Consider the following 22,582-nt stretch of genomic DNA (forward strand, 5'->3'; position numbering starts at 1 on the left):
TAGATAAACTCACGGCAAGAATGCCATGAGACCAAGCAAGACATCAGTAAAGTAAGTACAAACAGTTCCAAATGCACAGCAACCGGTTATGATTTCTCAGTATTTCAAATCTGCTACCAGAACGTTCGCGGACTTAGAACTAAAACAAATGAATTTTACAAGAGCTTACTTTCGAACAACTATAGTGCAATATTGATAACAGAAAGCTGGTTAACCGAATCGCACATGGACAGTGAACTTTTTGATGATCGTTATGTGGTTTATAGGTCAGATCGAAACGCAAAAACAACAGGAAAAGAAAAAGGGGGAGGGGTAGCTGTAGCGATAAAATGTAAATTTAAGAGTGTGTTAGTCGACTCTCCGCGTTTGGATCCAAACATAGACTGCATCCTCGTTAAAGTGTTAATTCAAGGCATTGGGATGTTGTATATTTGTGTAGTGTACATAGCACCAGGTAGCAACTGCAATACTTACTGCGAATTCTTTAGGTTCATAGAAATGCACTGTCAACCTGGTAAAGTTAAACTCCTCTTGGCCGGCGACTTTAATCTCCCTGACATAACTGATTCCAATTATGACTTAACGACTTCGACTGGACCTTATTTAGAATTGCACAATTTTATAAACTTCTCTGACTTAATAAGCCTAAATGACGTAAAGAATAATAACGGAAAGACACTCGATTTGATTTTGACAAATGGACAGGGAATAACAGTGACACGGAGCACACAGCCACTAGTTCCTGAAGACACACACCATCCCTCGCTGCTAGTAGATGTTAATCATGTCAAAGAAACCTACTATAAAACTTGTCGAAATCTACAGTACAATTTCAGTAAGGCCGACTTTCCATCTATCTATCACAAACTGCTTAACACGAACTGGGATGTATTGAAAACAAATAATGACGTTGATCAGGCTACAGACGTGTTTTATGAAATTATATATAAAATATTCAATGAATGTGTCCCCTTAAAAAAAAGCCGCAAAAGACAGTACCCGTGTTGGTTTACGAGCAGCATTATTAAAAGTATAAGTAGGAAACATTACCACCACAAGAAGTGGAAAAAACGGGTGGGAGACTTTCAATACCACTACAATAAATTTAGCGAATTTCGAACAATAGTTAGTAAGGAAATTATTGATGCATACAATAGTTATGTTGCCAATTCGGAAATAAATATTGCAAAAGATAGCACCCAGTTTTGGTCGTTTGTTGCAAATAAACGTAAGAAAAGCAACAAAGATCCTGTACTGTTCAAGGATAAAGTGTTGTCAGACCAACGTTCAGTAGTCGAAGCTTTTGCACAGCATTTTCAGTCGGTGTATAAAAAAGATCCCCCTAGATACGACATGAAAGTATTGCCTAACCATAAACAATATGAAACTTTGGATAATCTTAATATTACAGAGATAGCAATTGAAGACGTAGAAAAAGCCATTAAAAATTTAAAACCTAAGAAATCAGCCGGACCGGACAAGATACCTCCCTATGTAGTTAAAGGTTGCAGTGATGTGTTGAAATACCCATTGTATCTAATTTTCAATTTAATTCTTGCAAAGCACAAATTCCCTGAAAAATGGAAAGCCACGGCAATTTGTCCACTTCCCAAAACCAATAACACTAATGACGTACAAGACTACCGACCAATAAGTATATTATCAGCCCCAGCAAAAATATTCGAAAAAATCATGCACTGTTACATATTTACTCACGTAAAACCTGTAATATCATCGTTTCAGCATGGCTTTGTACCACGTAGATCAGTGTTGACCAATCTCTCCGATATTACCAATTTTATAAGTTCAACCTTGGACGAAGGAGGTCAAGTTGACGCAATATATACAGACTTCTGCAAAGCATTCGACTTGGTTAACCACGATATCTTATTAAGTAAATTAGCATGCTTCAATATTTCTGAACCACTGCGCCAATTGTTCGCTTCCTATTTGCAGAACCGTAAGCAGTACGTGACGTATAAAGGCCACACATCTTCAAAGATAAGAGTCACCTCTGGAGTACCCCAGGGGTCTAACCTTGGGCCACTTCTTTTCACGTTACTTATTAACGATTTGCCTGATTCATTTGAAAATTCACACAAATTGCTTTTCGCAGATGACCTGAAATTCTACAGGAAAATAAGCAAACAAGATGATAGTGTTCAACTTCAAAATGATATTACAAATTTAGAAACGTGGACGATAAACAATGATTTAACACTAAATATCAATAAATGCCATTTTGTATCATATACTCGAAAGAAAAACCCAGTTGAATTTCAGTATCAAATATACAACCATACTCTAGCAAGAAATTTTTTAGTCAAGGATTTAGGGGTTATTTTTGATTCAAATCTTACTTTTAATAAACACGTAGAACAAATAATTAGTGAAGCGTTCAAGAGCCTTGGGTTCATTCTTAGAATGGGGAGGGATTTCAAGAATATAGAGACACTAAAAGTTTTGTATTATTCGTATGTAAGACCAAAACTCGAATATGCATCTGTTATATGGAATACAGACACAGCAAAGTACAGTGAAGCAATTGAAAGAGTCCAATCACGATTTCTAAGATTTTTAAAATACAAATTTCAGAAAGTTTACCCCACATTTGAACACTACGACAACCTAATATATGAAAGTCGGTTTACAAAGCTGTGCCATAGAAGAACGTTACAGGAAATAGTATTCTTGTGGAAGTTGTTAAATAACGAGGTAGATGCTGAACATCTACTCTGCCAGATAAATGTTCGAATCCCGTCGTCGAAAACTAGACTCAAGAACGAAATTTTTCTTATAAAGAAGGCTAGATCGGAAATTAAAAAGAAATCTCCATTGTGGAGAATGTGCACCAGTTACAATAAATTGCTAATCAAGAATAACACCATTGACATCTTTTCTATGAACCTAAGGGACCTCAGTAAAGCCACTATTAACACAATAACCTAAGCTTAAACACATAATTTCCTAATGAAATAGAAATAATATGTGATCAAGTGTGTGTGTGTATATATATATATAGGAAATAATTTTAATGTATTTTATGTAGGTGTGTGTGTGTGTGTGTGTGTATATATATATATATATATATATATATATATATATATATATATATATTACAGAAATATATGTAATTGTATTCACTATGTATCCTTCACATGGGCTCTGTAATTAGGTATGGACCTGTTGAGTTCGATAAATAAATAAATATGTAAAGCTGTCATCAAATCAAGGGGAGGACACATTGACGAACAGGCAGTGTGATGAAAATGCATTTTGATGCCTTTTTTTTTAACTTTTTGTGAAAAATTGGTGTCTTCTATACAGTGTTATATGTAGGTTGGTGTGTAACATACCCATACAAGTTCAAATATATGCACTATGATGGCTGGTTTCAACTAATAGCATTTTATTTTCATTTAAACAATAAATTTCATAGAGTCTAAACTTTCTGCTGCTAGTGTGTATGTATATCAAAATGGAAATGGGCGTTAAGTTATAATTTGAAGAAATGCCTGTCTATTGCCAATAGTTATATCCACAGAACTTCAGATACTGCATGTTTTGAACCTAGGGACAAGCTTTTGAAATGTATGGGTGTGTGTGTGTTGAAGGCACGAGCTGTGAGTCGCCTAAGAGCACAAATACACCTTTACAAGCTAAACATGTCACTTGTATGTTGCAAGGACTACTGTTTTCTCAAAGTCATGCATCGTGACGCTTCGGTCTGTTCTTACATGCACGGCGAATATTTTGCTTTATACTGAAGGAAACTGTGTCGCTTGTCATCTGTGACTTCAGTCTGAAAGCTCCTTCAATGGAGCATCGTGCTACTTCATCAGACATTAAGATTTAATTTAGCCTGTAAATCATGGAGAACAAATTGCAAGGACTGTTTTTGGAGAAAGGCTGGCTTTTTGATAGAAGGTTCCTTTTATAATCATAAATGGGCCTCTGGAGTGGAATAAAGTAATGCTGTTGCCTTGTAATGAGAAAGGGTTTGAGGTTCAATCCTCAGTGGAGGCAGAGTGCTTCGGATATCATTTCAATCTGTAGGTCCAGTCCAGATTTCTTAAGTAGGATTTTTTTTTCGACTAGTCTTATTTACTTCTGCTTCAGTTTTAGTGCCAGTGTTTTTCAACCGCTGGGCCGCAAAAGGTCCATTGCACCCATGGGTTGACGACTAATTTAAATCTAATTTTATATTTGACAGCACATCTATACATAATTGAACTATGATTATGCCATAGTTGATATATTAATATGAATTAAGGGTGCATATTAATTTCCATGTACACTTTAAAGAGCAGAAATGTATTTGAGTGAAATTGACGGGATCAGGGCATCGACTTGTGAGAAATAAATTTACTGGGCTGTGGTATCGCAAATATTGAGAACCACTGCAACAAGCAGCCAGGTTTAGCAGCCATTTAACCAAATTATACTTGATGTACTGGATAGCCAGAATACAAAAATACATATTTTATTGAACACAAAATTTAATGTAAAGAGATTTGATACTAGATTTTCAAAAGATAGAGCAGAATTTTCTTTTTTGCTTCATGTGTTCGTATAGCAAATTCAAACATCGAAAATTGTATCATAGTATTAGGTTCTATTAAAAACACATACAAAACTACTCTAGTTATGTGAATATGTTTATACTACATAGATATATTTAATAAGTCTACCGAAATGTGAAGATAACACACTGAAAGAACAGCCCATTCATAAAAGCCAGCTTTTTTGAAAATGTTGTTTATGTCTAGCTACGAATTTCATATTGTAAATTGTATTTTATATTTTGAAATGAGTCTATTTTGTAGTAGGGAGATAAACGAAAACCGTGGAACAGGAAAAATACTGCCGTGGGAAAAAAACTCATTTTTCCAAAAAAGCCATTTTTTCCCGACCACTTCCAACTCTAGTCGCAAAATGACAATCTCTTCGAGAACCAAGGAGGTAATAGTCGGAAGGGGCCAGATGTGGACTGTATGCAGGGTGTTTCAGCAGTATGTAGGCGTGCATTGTCGTGTTACAATAACACTTGCTTCGACAAGCCCTCAGCATTTGGAGTGATTTGCTGATTTGTTTGTTGGCCAGCATGTCACTGTAGCCTACACGGGTAACTGTAGATCCTTTTCTAGGTAATCAATCCCCCAGTCCCAAAAAATGGTTAGCATCACTTTTCCTGCGGAAGGTTGAGTCTTGAATTTCTTCTTCATTGGTGATCCCTGGTGTTTGCACTCCATACTCTGCCTTTGGATTTTGGCTCAAAGTGATGTATCCAGGTCTTATCTCCTGTGACAATTCTCTTCAAAAAGATTCACCTTCATCGTTGTAGTGGTAGAGTAAGCATTGACACGATTGTGCTCATACACTTCGGTAAGTTCTCTCGGCACCCATCTCGCACAGACTTTATGGAAACTAAGCTTGTCATGGATGTTTTTGTGTGGAGAATCATGACTAATTTGCAGAGAACATGCCACCTCATCAAAGGTAACCTTTCGGTTCGTCAGAATCATCTCTCGAGCTTGTTGAATCTTCCATTGATGGGGCTCCTGCTTCGTATTTGTCCGTCCATTTTGAAACCTCTCGATCCACTCATTGACTATTCTACATGGTAGAGTGCTGTTTTCCATATTGTACTGAAACCCTGTGATAAATTTCAACCCCTGTCACAGCTTGAGACCAGAGAAATTGGATCACTGATCTGTTCTTCCTTGGTGCACACTGCCAACAGAGCAGTCATGTTTACTCTTTGTAACAAAAGAAAGAGCGATTAAGATCAAACCTCATCCATGTAACCACATGAGTACCACCTTGTGCCGAAGGCAGTGCTGCAACCTCAAGAAAGTTGTGGCAAAAGTGCAGATAATTTTTTTTACTTCCCCTCGTATGTTATGTTTTGACACACACTCAAGATGTACTTTTTAGAAATCTTGGCATTAAAGAAGAAGAAAAAAATTACCAGGACTCAAACTTGGGTCTGTGGCAGTATGTACCATTACCCTGTCACTGGTAGACTTTAATATCACTAAAATTTGTAAGCTTTGTGAATTATAAAATTCTTATGTTAAAAAATTGAGGACCTGACACATTAGATATTCATCAAACTAAAAGTTGGGAAAGTATTTTGTAACTTTAAGCTGCTAATTTCAAAATCCTGTAAAATATAACTTCTTGTAGAAGTATACCATCTTTCCCTCATAGGTTACTGAACTAGTGTTATTGACTAGTCTGGACAATTAGAACTTATTTGTCAATGCTGGTTAGGGTAGTCATATTTCTTCCTCAAATAATGTACATATTCACATGCACACAATAACAAGAAATAGTAATATAACTTTTAAAAGTTTAGTGCTGATAGTAACATATGAATGAATATGCTAGGGACATGAATATTTAGCACCCTTGCCTTTGGAAAGAATGGTTCCGGGTTCAATCCCTATTGAAAGACCTAACATTTTAGGTGTTGACCCAGCATTGCAAGAACAATTGGGGAACTTTGTGGAAGATAATTTTGGACTCCAGGGCAGCAAAATTTGAAGACAAGAAAAAAAAATAAGCCTATTGAAAACTTGAAAGCTATTATATTATATAACTTGGAAGTTAATATATGCCAACCCACAGTTTTGAAGGAACATGTCGGTAGTCTCACTTGAAAACCAGACTTCCACAAGGTGGGAAAGCAGATTCGATGCCTTCAAATAATTGACTACAATAAAACTGTCCGAATGGTCGCACATGAGGCTCAGTGTGTGGTTTACATTCCTTTATCTCACTAGTTACCTGGTATGACTTTTTACTCCACATAATGTAATGAGCAAATGTCTTCAAAACATTAATCTATGATGTGTTAGATGCTGATACATGATTTCTTGCAAACATATCAGCGCTTTGAAAAAAGCAGGAGTGATGAAAAATTTCAAAGTTTCTTGGACGTCACTTGGCAGCCTGGCAGGGCCTGCCTCCCTTCACTCGTGGAGGAGTCGGGGGTGGCGACCTGTGAGTCCAGGTTGATGAGAAAGAATTGGCATCGAATTTAGATATAGATGATCCAAAGATAGGCAACACTGTACAGGGCCGAAATTGAAAGAAGAGGCCGTTTCAGTATGACTAAACTATTGAAGATCCACAAAAATGGTACAAAGTTGATTTTTATTACCAGGTCCTGGACTATTATTTTAGCTCCAAGAGAAAGATTTTTAGCAGCTCAATTTCTTTTATGATATTAGGAAGCATAAAGACATGCTATCTGATCTTTTGTCTGAAAAGTGTAGAAAACTTGCCGGAATGTTAACACATGAAGGCTACTGAAATAAATGATGAACTAGAAGTGCTTTCGGCTATAATAAAACAATTACACCAAAGGAGACCTTAAACTGATAAAAGGTCATGATTTTGCACCTAATGTGAGTGTAGAACTTTGAATTTATTAACTTTGTCTGTAACCGTGGCAAGTGGCGAACAAAGTTTCCTTGTTTCCATTTTATGCAAGATAGCATTATACGAAAAAGAATATTACATGTAAAGGTAAATTTCCCGTGCTTATAGTACCATGTCATGTAGACACATTTAGAAGATGTAGGGCCACACGCATTCTCGATCTCGGCTATTTTGGAGGTGACGTGATCAGCACCTCTCTCCAGCCACCTTTACCTCCCAGGGTTGCCCCAGGTATTCAATAATTTGAGGCTGGGTGAACCCCACAGCCACTTTATATGAGGACGACGTAGCAAAGAATCGAGACCTTAGATCACCCATGCGGGAGATACAGGAATATTGCATGGAATTCTTTTAAAAACCCAATCATATATCACAGACCTACAACGGTAAACATATGAAGTCAAGCCTTCATTTTTTTTTCTAATATTTGTTACTTTTAAGATACGGTTGAGAGAGAGAGAGTGTTTTCATAAAGTATAATAATAATATAAAAGTAGTGATGCATTGTTTAATGTTTAACTGTCACCGAGCAAGATATCCTTTTGTGCTTAATAGTATTGAAGTAGCGTAACAAGTCTCATTATTTATTTTATAGTTTGATGTTTTACTTAGGAATATATTGATTTTCAATTTCCCGTTGCTGCGTAATGACAGCATTCAAAAGGGAGTGGCATCTGCCGGCCCTGAGGACAACCAGGTGGATGTACTTAGCTGGCCTGCTCAAAGCCCCGACTGGAAACCCCATAGAATATATTTTGGATGAACTGGAGTGTTTGTTACATGCCAGACCCACTTGGCCGAAAAAGCACCCATGAACTATTCACGAGGCTACAGAACGAATGGAAAAAATTCCACCAGCAATGTACCAGAACTTAGTGGAAAGCCTGCCCTGAAGAGAAAATGCTGTAATAATAGCAAAGAGAGGTCTGACTTCTTATTGGTTACCTGCCTGGTGTCTTACGAATGAACAGCACTGGGTGGCTATATAGTGTATAACTCACGTGGCATGCAGTGTATAATTGATCCTAGCGCCGCATGAGTTACATATGACTCGTGCACATAAAATAATCAAAAATAACAATTTTTCATCTAATCAAGAAACATATTACTTTCAACGTTTTTATTATATTGTAATAAAACATCGTGGCCCCAGGGAAACATTTTTTCTTCTATTGTGGCAGCCAACATTCTAACTGCATGCCACCCAATGCAGCAATTCCTCAGAAAGTGAGTCTAAAGTGTAAATCACCATCCCTGAAAGGTTCTGTAAACAAACCGTCTCACTGATTCGATGTATCACTCCGTGTCAGTTGATTCATGACCGCAATCATCTGCTGTTAAACTCATAGTTTGCCGCACCTATTCATTTTATATAAGAGCCTCTGAATGTGAGAACCTGCTTTCAAAACATCAGACGAATATGCAGCTGCACACATTGTTACTTTCCCGGTCATTCTCTCTTTCATAACCCTTAAAACTGCAGACACTGACACTTATTTTTTAGAAAATAACCAATGTAAAATATCATTATGTACACAAATCTCTAAGCTCATTGAAAGTTACAATGCATATTCCTACAAAATGTTCACACTTATCTTGGCTTGCCATGTCACCAAGTTATTTTACGAAGTGCACTATATTTGGCGGAACATAAATCTTTATTAGGATGCTTGTCAAAGTTTCCAACCGCAATAAATTTACGAACTTTCTTTGTCCTGTTTTGATCATCATCATCATCAATATATTTATTGGACTTACAGCATTGCATATGGCTGTTTATGCCCATGATATATTTTATTTACATAAGATACAATTTACATAAAATCTACAAACAAATTTCAAATACACTCCTATCTTTATCAACCTTAGAAATATACATTACCATGTTATATCATTTTGTCTAAGAAAATGCAAGTAAAATATATTCAATTCACATGCAAGAAAGAAGCCAAATTTATGGGAAATGATTACTGGTGCAAAGAGTTAACCGTGGTGAAGCAATAAGTAACAAAGAAAGAGCATTGGGTTTAAAGTGAGATGTCATTTGCGGCAGCGTATCCCATACTACAAATTGGCTGTTATTTTACCTTACGTAATGAATCCTGTAACAACGTGTGGATTATTTTACTTCTATAAGTTTGCAATGCTTTCTGCATGCACGTGGTTTTGTTTACAGAAGGTTTCAGGGTTGGTGATTTCAACTTTAGACCATAAGAATTCTTTCAAGGATTCTCTGTTGGTTACCACTTCAAAGTGAAATTGCTAAAACACATTTCCAGACTGCTGACAGTACTACATGATATGCTTGATTAATTTTTATCATGCTGAATGTATGAAGAGAATTGGGTTTCTTTGCACTGCTATGGTCGGAACATCTAGGCTCGCTGTCTGTGGAATGATCCAATACATTGCACTTCAGAGGCTCTGGTTATAAAATGTCTTTTGTCAGTTTTTAATCTTTTTTGTAGTATAACTTGATTGTGATTTCTTACAATTCAAAGTTTTGATTGTAGGTTTTTTTTCATGAAAACCTTTTTTGTTTCAGTTTCTGTGAATGGAACACAGGATGGAATTCTGTGATGAAACTATTTTTTGGGTGACTGTTGCAGTTTACAATTCTTGGAGGAGAGAGAATTTGGTAAGAAGTTTTTGGTTTTTGTACATTTACTTAATGCATTTATAAATTTCAGGGGTGAGTTTTTATGTGATACTTGACTTGATCATTGACTAATGATTAACAAAGAATACTTTTTTTTAAAAAAAAAATCGTAAAGGTCTGCATAAATAACACAAGTATAGTACAATTTAATAACACACGTATTGTTTCCAATTACTATCAAACGGACACTAAACAAGCAACAAGAAATGGTAAATAGTACATTTCTACAGTTCAAATTTTAGTGTAAGAACTGGTAGTGATCAGTATTTAACTGATTGTGAACAAGTTTCAAATTTCTTGCTTGTCCTTTATGCCTTTCTATATTCAAGAACCTACTTGTTGACTTTTTCCATACAGTAAATTTCCCTGACTTTTCCAGAAAAAATAAATTCTCTGACTTTCAGGTTTTCCAGACACAGACACCCTAAACCAATATTTTGAAAACCTGATTGTTAAATTTTCAAGTACAGTGCCAGTGAAAATTTTGAAGTGTGTTAGCATTAGTTCAAGTGGGTATCAGAGCAGTCCCCAAATTTCCAATGATCCTCTCAATGACTAAAATATTATTTTCATCATTTGCACAACTACTTTTAAGAAAACTACAGAAAAATTACAAACTATTTCTACTTAAGTGCCTATGTTATAAAAATAACATTGCTCACTCTGTTGTTTCAGGCAAACTTCTGTTGTGCAAGATTCCACCAGGAGATATGAAGGACAGTTAATTTCAAAACTTGATATTCTACAATCCAAGCAAGAAACAAACAATTCAGGTTCATCAGTTTCTGTTTTTCGGAATGCACAGTTTTCATCTAATGCAAGACTCATAACTGATTCATTGAATGTATAATACAGGGTGTCCAAAATGGGACTGACAGTTTTTAAAAGTATGTGGTTTTAATATGGATAGAAGTAGATAAAAGAAAAGCAAGCATTTTGAAGATAAACTCACCAAGTTTTATTGGTAGTGGTTACAACTCAGCACAGCTCAATATAGCTCCACACGAGCTCCTTTTGTGATATGGAGGATGCCAAACCTGAATTCAAATTTTCTCCACGTATTCTGTAGCATCAGAGGCATGACAGTAGCAATCACATTCCTAATTCTGTCCTGCAGTTCTTGTAGGTTTCGTACCTTTGGGCCAGAATACACAATGTCTTTTCCATAACCCCAGAGAAAAAAAAGTCCAGAGGGGTAACATCAGGCGAGCATGGTGGCCAGGAAATTGGCCCATCACGGCCTATCCAACGATCAGGAATGTGGCGGGGCACTATCTAGTTGGAATATCACTGTAGGTTGTAAATGACGTAATTAGGGAACTGCAAAGTTTTCGAGCATATGTAGGAACACATTTTCTGTTATTGTTTGCTCCACAAAAAAGAATTTGCCTATGACTTCATTATGCGTTAAAACACACCAAACATTCAATTTGGGACTGTCTCGGACATGTTCCACATACGCATGAGGCAGTGGCGTGCGGTGACATTTAGACCAGTGTACACAACATGGGTGCACTGAAGGAGGGGTTAAAGGGGTCAGACCCCCCAGTCCATCGTGTTAAACAGAAAATTACTTTTTTCAAAATTTTGTAATCAAAAATTTATCATCCTTGCATCATTTTTAAATAACAGGAATCAATTTTTGGAACGATATAGCAGCATTTATCACTCCTTGCACCCTTTTGTAAGACCTTCATTCATCCTGCACAAAAGTTCTTGCTTGAGAATAAAGAATCATACCATATTTTAATTGTTTTTTTTTACGAGGAACATGTCCTGAAGATTAAGGGGAGCAGAAGATATTTAAAGCTTGCTTTGTGCACACAGATACTAATTGAAGCTACTTTAAAATAGGATGTCAATTATTGAAGCATTAACGAGGAAACTAAGGAATTTCTGATATAATCTTAAACGCTACCAGAGATATCCAAATGTGACAAAGTAAGATATATGTATGATCTTTTATATTTATATTCGCAAATCTATTCTGATGTAGCTACGTACAGTCCAACAATTGACTTCGATTAATTCCTTCATGCTGCGCAATGAACATTGAACGCAAACGAACTGGCAGTGATTTTTCGTGCTTTCGTATAGCATGTGATAAATTTGATAAATGGTAGTATCTTCCGTATCCTCTACTATTTGACACACCTTTCTCAGAGGAAACCAACGAAACAAGGCCAACAATAAAGTTTCCGCTTTTTCTACTGCTAGTCAAACTGTATAGTTCTATTTTTTTTAATTCTTTTTTCTGAAAATGCGTAACATACTGCTTACCATCATTCATAACTCCTGCTTGAAACAAGTCCTGCAAATCAGGAACACACACACCTACCATTTTGGATTGTTTGCACTTTTATTATTATTATGCCGAAAATCCCATCTTCAGAATGTCATCAATAACTCCCGAATCCTCTCCCCCCTCCCCATTCCCTAAACCGACAAACAAGCAAATAATATGAACGAAACACTTGCTGCAAATTTCACACCACAGAAGAAAGCAAAAGTCAATCTCCCACGGTAACAAACAAGTGTCTGCCGCCCTTAAAACAGCACGTTCTTGTGGATGAATGGCTCGGAGTTGCCAGTCGATGAAATATTTTGTAGAAAAAAGATAATAAAGGTCACGAGAAAAATGCGTCAGCATACAATGGTATTCATCCCAGCACAGTTCAAAAGCTAAAAAAGAAATGTTGGGCACAATATACCATCCATTATCCATATACACCACATTTTGTCTTGGAAAGGGGGGGGGGTTCGTTATCAAATCCCATAGTAGCATTGTGTTTACTTATGTTTTTCTATTCATTCATATTGTCGGGTCAACGGTCAACTCAACACCCATCCTCATCAACTTATAGGCTGAAATGCAAATGAACTTAAATAAAATGTTGATCTCTGGAATGGGATAAACAGATACTCTCCTACTCTGATGATTGTGTGAAACTTGCAAATTGTTCACATAATTTCCCCCTGAGACAGTGACGATGCCAAAAAGGGGTTCACGTGCAAAACTCAATCCTCAGTTGGTCAGTCCATTCTGCTATCCTCGCCTCCCTAACACAAAAACCTTGCTAGTGTAATTTTAACCTCGCATATATATTTTATATCTGATAGTTTACGCGTATATTCTACCACAAAAAAATCCTTGCCCTCCTCTTAGCAATCATTTATTTTATTATTGCAATCGAGCACAGTGATCTATCTACGCGTGACTGCTAAATGTGAGTAAGCTAAACATTTCAGAAATAAATATATGTTGACTACTGCCAACACTGCAAACGCTGCCAAAATCCTTGGTACCCTGACTTCCCAGACCTCTGTGCGTTGAACAGGGAAATGCAGGATGAGGCAAGCATGGGCAGACCCAAACATGTGGTCGGGGCTGATCTGAGCCAATGGGGTTGCCTTCCGAAATTCTAGGGTACTCAAGAGAAGCGGCTGTGTTTGCTCGTGGAAATCGGCAGAAACGGGGATCGGGTGGGCCACCAAAGGCACATCGGGATAATTCAGGACTGCATCCAGGAAAGCTAGATGGTGCAGACGACACAAGGCAGTCAGTAGCGTGTTCGTGCAGAAATCTGAATTTCTTGAAGTGGAAGTTCGGAACGATAATTGTCGAATTTTCATGTTCAGGGAAGGCGAGTAAAATATTTATTATTTTCTTATTTTGTTGTGGGTACGCATTGTGTACCTTGCATACCCAGAATGCACGGCGCTGACATGAGGATTCTCAGAACCCCATATTCTAACATTGTGTCTGTTAACAACCAGGCAAGTGAAAAGTTGCTTAATCTGAGAAAACAATGGTCGATAGAAAAGTTGGGTCATTATCAATCTTGAGCAGAATGTAAATTGCAAAATTTTGTCTTTCTAGCTTTTCATTTGGCCTAAGTTCTTGCAACAACTGCTACTTATACACACGCAAACATAATAGTTTATGTACCACATCGTGCACAGTTGACCTGGGAATTCCCAGCTGCCTGCTCGCTGTCCGTATTGACTTATGCGGACTATGTGTGAAACAATCTCTTATCGACTCCACATGTTCGTCTGACACTTGCGGTTTACCACCACTGTGAGGTTTCATCGCACTCCCTGTAGATAAAAATTGTTCCTTCCACGTCTTGATGGTGTTACGTGATGGAGGATCCTTTGGTAAACACGGCAAAAGTTTCGTTGCACTTGCACGACACTGTTTGCCTCTGCCTACCACCACACAGACACTGATGAACCTGAATTGTTTGTTTCTTGCTTGGATTGTAGAATATCAAGTTTTGAAATTAACTGTCCTTCATATCTCCTGGTGGAATCTTGCACAACAGAAGTTTGCCTGAAACAACAGAGTGAGCAATGTTATTTTTATAACATAGGCACTTAAGTAGAAATAGTTTGTAATTTTTCTGTAGTTTTCTTAAAAGTAGTTGTGCAAATTATGAAAATAATATTTTAATCATTGAGAGGATCATTGGAAATTTGGGGACTGCTCTGATACCCACTTGAACTGATGCTAACACACTTCAAAATTTTCACTGGCACCATACTTGAAAATTTAACAATCAGGTTTTCAAAATATTGGTTTAGGGTGTCTGTGTCTGGAAAACCTGAAAGTCAGGGAATTTATTTTTTCTGGAAAAGTCAGGGAAATTTACTGTATGGAAAAAGTCAACAAGTAGGTTCTTGAATATAGAAAGGCATAAAGGACAAGCAAGAAATTTGAAACTTGTTCACAATCAGTTAAATACTGATCACTACCAGTTCTTACACTAAAATTTGAACTGTAGAAATGTACTATTTACCATTTCTTGTTGCTTGTTTAGTGTCAGTTTGATAGTAATTGGGAACAATAGGTGTGTTATTAAATTGTACTATACTTGTGTTATTTATGCAGACATTTCCGATTTTTTTTTTAAAAAAAAAGTATTCTTTGTTAATCATTAGTCAATGATCAAGTCAAGTATCACATAAAAACTCACCCCTGATACTTGCTTCCCTTCTTGTTATTACCTTTCCATGTGAAGTAGATGTTCCAGTATTAGGTTTAATGAGATTCTAAGCATGCATTTAGCTGAAATATAATGACCTCCTTCCAGACATGTACACAAATTGACCTAATGGTTTTGTCTGGAACATTTTGGTTCTTGGTATGGAAGAGCTGGGAAATTTAGTTTTTACAAAATTGTAGACACCTTGAGTGTACTTTCAATCTTGTGCTCATCTTCTTTTCATTCTTAGATTTTTGCCCTTCTGTATCCATAAGGGAGAATTCACACCGAAGAAACACGCAACATGTGACATGAGTGTTTCACACTGAAGACGCAAGATGCACGCGGCAAGCGACTCTTAGTTTCTTTGCTCAGTTTGCATGATGGTACTGATATAATTGCATTAATCAGTTTATTAGTCACCCGAAAATAACGTAACAAGAGACATTGTTACATGTAAACTGCGTTGTAAAATTTGTGCAAGTTATTGAAACTTGGGAGAGGCATGTTGTGCACGAGAAAACTGAGAAATAATATGCACTGAAATCAAACTGTATACGCTAGACTTTTCAGCCTGAATAAAGCGAATACCTAAACACTAGAGAAATGGTTCTCAACCTTCTTGAAACCATGTCACGGTATTCTTTTTAAGTCAATGCCCTTAGCTGAAGAATTTTCATCGTAAATCTTTACAGTATTGAAGATTTTATGCATGAATTAACATGTACCTATGAAATTAAATATTGATAAATAAATTATAGCATAATCATAAGAGTAATAATAGTTTGATTACATGTGTATATTTGTTGACAATATAAAAATATAGAAGACAAAGTGGTAACGTCGTCTCCTTGTAATTAAGTGATCCTGAGTTTGATAACCGGGGAGGCACCGGGCAGATCCAGTTCTGATTAGTCTTTTTGTGCATAAAATGGACTTAAAAAACGAAAACTCACAACTCAAATATGATATTGGGATTATGATAGTTGTCAACCAGTTTCAGCAGAACATTTCACAGCTCAGTAGAGTTGATACGAGGGCACGGTATCGGGTCGCGGCTTGTGTTTGAAAAACAATGCACTAGAGTACTTTACCATGTTAACTAATATAGTTTGGACTAAAGTGCCTCCATAAGCTGACTTTTTCAAATAAAAGCAGTCAGGTAAATGGCCAAAACATGGCCTCTTTTCACGATGTTGAAGGTAAATTACAGCCGATAGATAACTGCATCAAAAAACTTGATAAAGCGAAATGAACGTTGTGTTTAAATCTTAAAACATTGTTAAAACATTGTACATATCGATACTTTATTATATCAACAAATTAGATGATCAAACATAATGCCAGTTGGGCTCTCTTCTAGAGTCTAAATACAGCTCGTTGGAATGGAGCATTCACTGTGCATGCGCGAACAAGAAACTGAAGCAACACGATGCACGGTATTGAGAAAACGGCCCAGTCCGAGAGGCACGTAAGCGACATGCGACACATGCATCTTGCAGTGTTTCTTCGGTTCAAAAGGTTGCATTGATTACTGAGTGTTGGCTTCCAAGTGACACGTGTTTCATGTTGCGTGTAGCGTGTTTCTTCGGTGTGAATTCTCCCTAAGGTATCAGCAGTGGAACAAAAGCTTACTTAGCAATGTATTGTTTTGGACTTAGCCTTACAGCAGAATTTGTGGATATTTCCAACAGCTTTAATTTGCAATAAATATCTAGTGAATGTGCATTATATCTTGCAAGTTCCATAGTTACTTTAATAATAGGTTTTGAACACTACTGTAGGACAATCTAAATACTTCCTTAACTTTGGAACTATATTTACAAATATTGAACCATTACTTATTAAGGAAGTCTTTAGATTATCTAACAAATTAGTGCACATTATCCATCAAAGCAGCACGGTTCTTCTCAGAACTGCCGGTCTCTTACTGAAACTTGTGTGTTGCTCATCCTTTTGCTTTACCATAACATGCATATTAAAAATATCATCCATGTGACTTCAGATAAATGAACTACCTTCACTGTCACATTTCACCTTTGAAGTGTTTGAACTTGAAGTAATATTGTGTAATGCAGACTGCAAAGGTAATAGGGAAATTATTGTCCCATGTTCATTCACTATATTTTCTGCAATATGAGGGTCAGATATCGTGACAAAAATTAAAGCAAGTATAGGACATCTACTTCAGCATTAGAACAATACCATTTCTTAAGATAGTGTGTTAAGAAATTGCTATGGGCAATTTGCCTACTGTTATCTTAACCTCCATCAACAAGGATCAGACTTATTTGTGCTATAAAAAGTGTTGGATATGTAGATAAATATTTAGTTAATTTAATCATATGGAATTACTGATGGTCTTACAATTGTGAAAAATGGCAATTTATGTTAAGCAAACTGCTCACCCAGCTAATTAAAATGCATTAACCGTACATGACATATAATTGTAATGCAACATTAAATACAAAATACGCTTTATTTTTTGCTGCCAGAACAGTGGATTACTAAACTTCCTTCCTGAAACGTGAATCTCCTGTTGTCCCTAAAACAGATTTATAGTGACAAACTGCGTTCAATATTACATGAAGTAATGGGAGTATATTTAAAGAATACAATGGATTTCACCACGAAAGCTTGAGCTTGCATTCCCTATTACTGACAAGAATGTTATTCTAACAGATGCATTATTTTCAAGATTTAAAATGAACAGAATACAGATGAACGGAAAACCTTAGGTATTTAACGCAGGTAAAATGTATTAATATCATGAATATGGAATATGTGTCAGCATTTGAAAATATGGAAATTATAGTAAAAATAACTAAGATATGTGCTAAAAGCTAATGTATGTCAACATATGGAAAATAAAAAATAGCATTTTTTTAGCTTATACATACCCTGATTGTCAAAGATAATACATGAAAGTAGCATCATCTGTGTGTTCCCTGTATATCGGCAACAAGAACTGATGAGCCACTAATACAAGTTGCAACTTGCTGGAACAAATATGTGCGCTTCAGTTTCTCTGGTAGTGCTTGATGGGTATTTGTGACTAGAATAAAGCATTGTTTTGTTTTAGATTACAATGAGAAAATAACTGTTCTTGTATCCATAGCCTAAGTTTACTCCCTGCAAGTTTCTTCAGTGCATTCTGTCATAATTACTACAATTGAACTTGTTTGCTTGTGGATTTGCATATTTTTTCCTAGCTAGTTTTTTTTTAAAAATTTGATTATTCTATTAAGTAATATATTTTTTCACTGCAATGATCAGTATTCTTATATATTGGAGAATGGTCATGCAAATACAGTATAAGGTATCTCAAAATTTATCCTGCTGATAAATCAATTATCCAAAGCTCTAACATATAGGCAAAGTACTTTATACAATATTCATGATTATAATCATCCAATATTATTGCTTACACTCAAGATGATTGTCTATTTTGTCAGTAAGAAATAGCTTGCTATATACCATACAGCTACTACATTTGCCATTGTATTGCTCGAATAATCCTACTTTAAATTATGTTCTGTCATCACTTTCCAAACTGTTCTATCACTGTTTAATGGATGCAATTTACATTATATGCTATTTTGAGTACATATCAATGTACAATCCACATGGTTTCTTATTTCAAACCATTTGCAAAATGTGTCCATAGAAATTACTTTGGCAATAGTTAACAGCAGGAAATTGCAGTACACATGTGATAAGATAGTGCAGACCATAAAATACATTATATTGTTAACATTTTAAACATAACCCTTACAAAGTAGCTAATGTTTACAAAAACATCAAAGAATTTTCTATTGCTGTAGTGATATCTTGTTTAGATTAGTATGCTTTTATTGATTGTATTCATTCGAGTTTTTGTTCTCAGTTAAGACACATTATATCTGCAATTTTATTTAAATCTCTTGTTATGAAGGAATATTTTGAAAACATGCTCACATGCATGTTGAATCAAATGGGGCATCCCCGAAAAGTGGTCCTACTCCATGTTAGTATTAATATGGAAATTATTATTGTTTTTAAATGCATTGAGGTTTAGATGTTTTTGAATGCATATAATTTACACATTTCACCAATAACAGTTACTAGCATCTGCAGCCTATATGCATCACAGACAAACAAAATTTGCTACATTTTTAAAGCATCTCACAAGTAACGCACTTTTGTTATTTTTCAGTCCCCACAACATATTAATTATGTAACTTGTTTCTGCAATAACTTCATAAAGAAACATTTTTCAATAATAGGAAAATTACTTTTCATGAAACAGTCTTTATTTACTTATGTACATAACTTCATAATATGAAACAGTCTCTTCAATAATAATATGTAATTCATTATTACACCTTATTCCACATGAAGGTTTCCTACATGTCTATGTCTACAATAACAAAATACAGTTCTTTTAATTGTAGGAAAAGTAGTACTTATATCAAATTCAATTATCATCGAATTGAATATACAGGGTTAGTCAAAAGTATCGGGACAGGCTAGTAACAACGAGACCCGTGGACGGAGGACAATCACATGTTGCAAGTGGGTATTGGTGCGGAAACTGCATTGAATGGGGGTGTGGATATCATGGCAGCCATCTTGGATTCTGCCATATTGGATATCACACAATATTTTCAAATGGAAAAGGGTATGTATGACACATCAGTTTAGGCTAGAATCGTCCCACAAACGACAATCCAAACTCATTTTGGACTTATCGCCATTCGTGGAAGAGATAGGGTGTGCTACTTTTGACTGCAAAAAATGAGATTTGTCTGAAAGAGACGCGTGGACGGAGGACAATGACATGTTGCAAGTGAATATTGGTGCGGAAACTGCAAGGAATGGTGGTGTGGCCATCATGGTAGCCATCTTGGATTCCGCCATATTTGATATCACACAATATTTTCAAATGGAAGTGCACGTTGTAGCATATCCCAAAAAAGTCCTCGGGTTTTCTCGCAGTTTTTACGATCGGTTGACATAGTATTGTCAGACAGTCGACGGGAAGCAGTGTGAGCACTTGCTTTGAGGCATTCTGTAAGACAATGTCATGTTTTCCTGTTCATGCTCTCTGTTTACTTGCAGTGTACAGTTAGCCACAAGAATACAGTAAACAATTCTTTCAGACAAATCTCATTTTTTGCAGTCAAAAGTAACACACCCTATCTCTTCCACGAATGGCGATAAATCCAAAATGAGTTTGGATTGTCGTTTGTGGGACGATTCTAGCCTAAATTAATGTGTCATACATACCCCTTTCCATTTGAAAATATTGTGTGATATCCAATAGGGCGGAATCCAAGATGGCTGCCATGATATCCACACCCCCATTCAATGCAGTTTCCTCACCAATACTCAGTTGCAACATGTGATTTTCCTCCGTCCACGGGTCTCGTTATTACTGGCCTGTCCTGATACTTTTGACTAACCCTGTATATGTAATATTTTTCATAAACAAAAATCAAACTGATAACAGGTTTCATATCAGGGAAAATTCCTAGTTTTAAAACTATTCCTTAGCAACTTACAATGTATTTTTTTACTTACATTGGTTCAGTTGGTGACTGCCATGTTTGAGACTTGAGTTAGATTCGCAGCTAACACTTTTCCATCAATATAAGGGGCTCTGTGGCTTGCCCAACCTCTCATAAATGGTACCAAGGGGTAAGGGTGACCAGATCATCATCATGATCACATATCCACTATGGAAGAGCTCAAGAATGTGTGGTGCCATACTTAACACCCCCTCTCTCCATAAAGAATACTACACGATTGATTTCAATTGAGGTATACAATTATTGAGTGCAGAACAAGAATTAAGAAAGCTATAAAAAGAAGAGAGAAAAAATAAATATCTTATAACATACTGGTAATGTGCGGATTACTCACAATTAAATATAAACTTTAGGTTAAAAGATTAAAAATCGGCAACTTACGTGTGTGAGTATGAGATTTTTCGTACTACGTTTCGGAGGTTACACTACCTCCTTCTTCAGGTTGAAACGATGTTATTCAGACACCTGACATGGTGCCTCGTCGTGAAAGTGAAGGTTAAGGATTTAGGTTAAAAAGTTGCTTGAAGGACACTTTCTAAAAAAGAATATAAATTACACATCTAAAACCGCGCAATACTATAAAAACAAAAGAACATCCAAGGCTGAAGTCGGCGTACTGCCGACCAATGCTCAGGGTAGGCGAATGCACGGTGTCAGCCCGTACCTGGGGAAAGAGAACTTCCCCTCCTCAATCCTTCCAAACTGGGGCTCGGGAGTCACCAATCCAAGGAGAAGTCGACCTCTACCTCGGCGGCTTTCCTAACCTCAGGAGTAACATGGAAGCCCATCTCGTCCCTAAACACTGCGGCTTTATCCCATTTTTTAAAGAAATTAACCCAGCCGTCTTCTAAATTCCCATCGTCCCTATTAAGTTTATTCCAATTTTTCGCGCATATATAGGCAGCTTCATATACGTTCCTGTCCAATTTATTGTTGACCTCCCTAATAACTTCCCTTTTAGCAATCTTATGTCGGTTAACCAATATATGTTCAGATAATCCAGTTTTGGGTATGCCCTCCTTTACGTCCTTATCATGCTCTCCCCACCTAACTTGCATACTTCTCCCGGTTTGTCCCACATATTCCTTTCCGCATTCACACACTATCCTGTACACTCCCTTCCGCTCTTCAGGGTTGTTGCGCCTATCCCCCCTCCCTTTCTTATAGGATGTAAAGTGCTTTTCAATACTCCGGGGCGCTCTTACCCCACATTTTATTCCGTAACCCCTCACGGACCTTTCAATTTTCTCTGAGACCCCTTAAAATACGGGATCCCGACAAAATATGTGTTTTTTTCACCGTTTCCTATCTCAGTTTTTTTATCCTCTTTGTCATTTTGCGATGTTTCTTGCCTAACAATCCTTTTGGCTTTCCTAGCTACTTTTTCCAGGTCGCGGATAGTGTACCCATTCTTTACCCCCACCCTCCTTATCCATTCCTACGTAATCTGTAGTTTCGACGTTATTAATCTGTACCCCAGTGTCCCCCGGGACAAAGCTGGGGATTGTTTGTATAGATGGTTGATTGACCAAAACGTTGAAATCTTGGTCGCCTGGGAGTACGTCTGGTGGTTTTTTCTCATTACGGGGTACAATTACTTCTACGTTAACGATAAAATCTTCCGACAAAAAGAAGGGTTGGCCATGGGCAATCCCATCTCTGGTCTTGTGGCCAACATCTTCATGCACTACGTCGAAAAAGCCGCTATGGAGCATGCAGGGGGGAGGGGGGAGGTAAAATATTACGGGAGATATGTAGATGACATCCTCATCATTGGGGATGAAATCAAACTTGACAGCATTTTCGACCAATTGGGGAAGCAGGACCCCAGGATTGGGTTTACTAGGGAAGATATGGCCAACGGAAAGATCCACTTTCTCGACTTGTGCCTTACTCAAACCGGACAACGGATCGTT

General features: G+C 36.8%; 2 long non-coding RNA genes across 3 annotated transcripts in view; one reads left to right on the plus strand and one right to left on the minus strand.

The window, feature by feature from the left end:
* Nucleotides 1-22,582, plus strand: part of LOC145981104 (uncharacterized) — a 34,505-nt gene that overhangs the window by 9,327 nt on the left and 2,596 nt on the right. Inside the window, exons 2-3 of one of the 2 annotated variants that reach the window (XR_014440929.1) lie at nucleotides 9,995-10,087; nucleotides 10,784-11,090. This is a non-coding gene — a long non-coding RNA (uncharacterized LOC145981104). Of the gene's footprint in view, nucleotides 1-9,994; nucleotides 10,088-10,783; nucleotides 11,091-22,582 lie in introns of those variants that run through there. The other variant, XR_014440930.1, reaches the window with a different exon arrangement.
* Nucleotides 10,985-20,937, minus strand: LOC145981103 (uncharacterized). The gene is made up of 3 exons (XR_014440928.1): nucleotides 20,659-20,937; nucleotides 17,997-18,151; nucleotides 10,985-14,444 (listed from the first exon to the last, which is right to left on the minus strand). It is a non-coding gene; the product is annotated as an uncharacterized LOC145981103 (long non-coding RNA).

The sequence above is a fragment of the Lepisma saccharinum genome, chromosome 28 (genome assembly GCF_977018435.1).
Source record: "Lepisma saccharinum chromosome 28, izLepSacc3.1, whole genome shotgun sequence".
Taxonomy (NCBI): Eukaryota; Metazoa; Arthropoda; class Insecta; order Zygentoma; family Lepismatidae; genus Lepisma; species Lepisma saccharinum.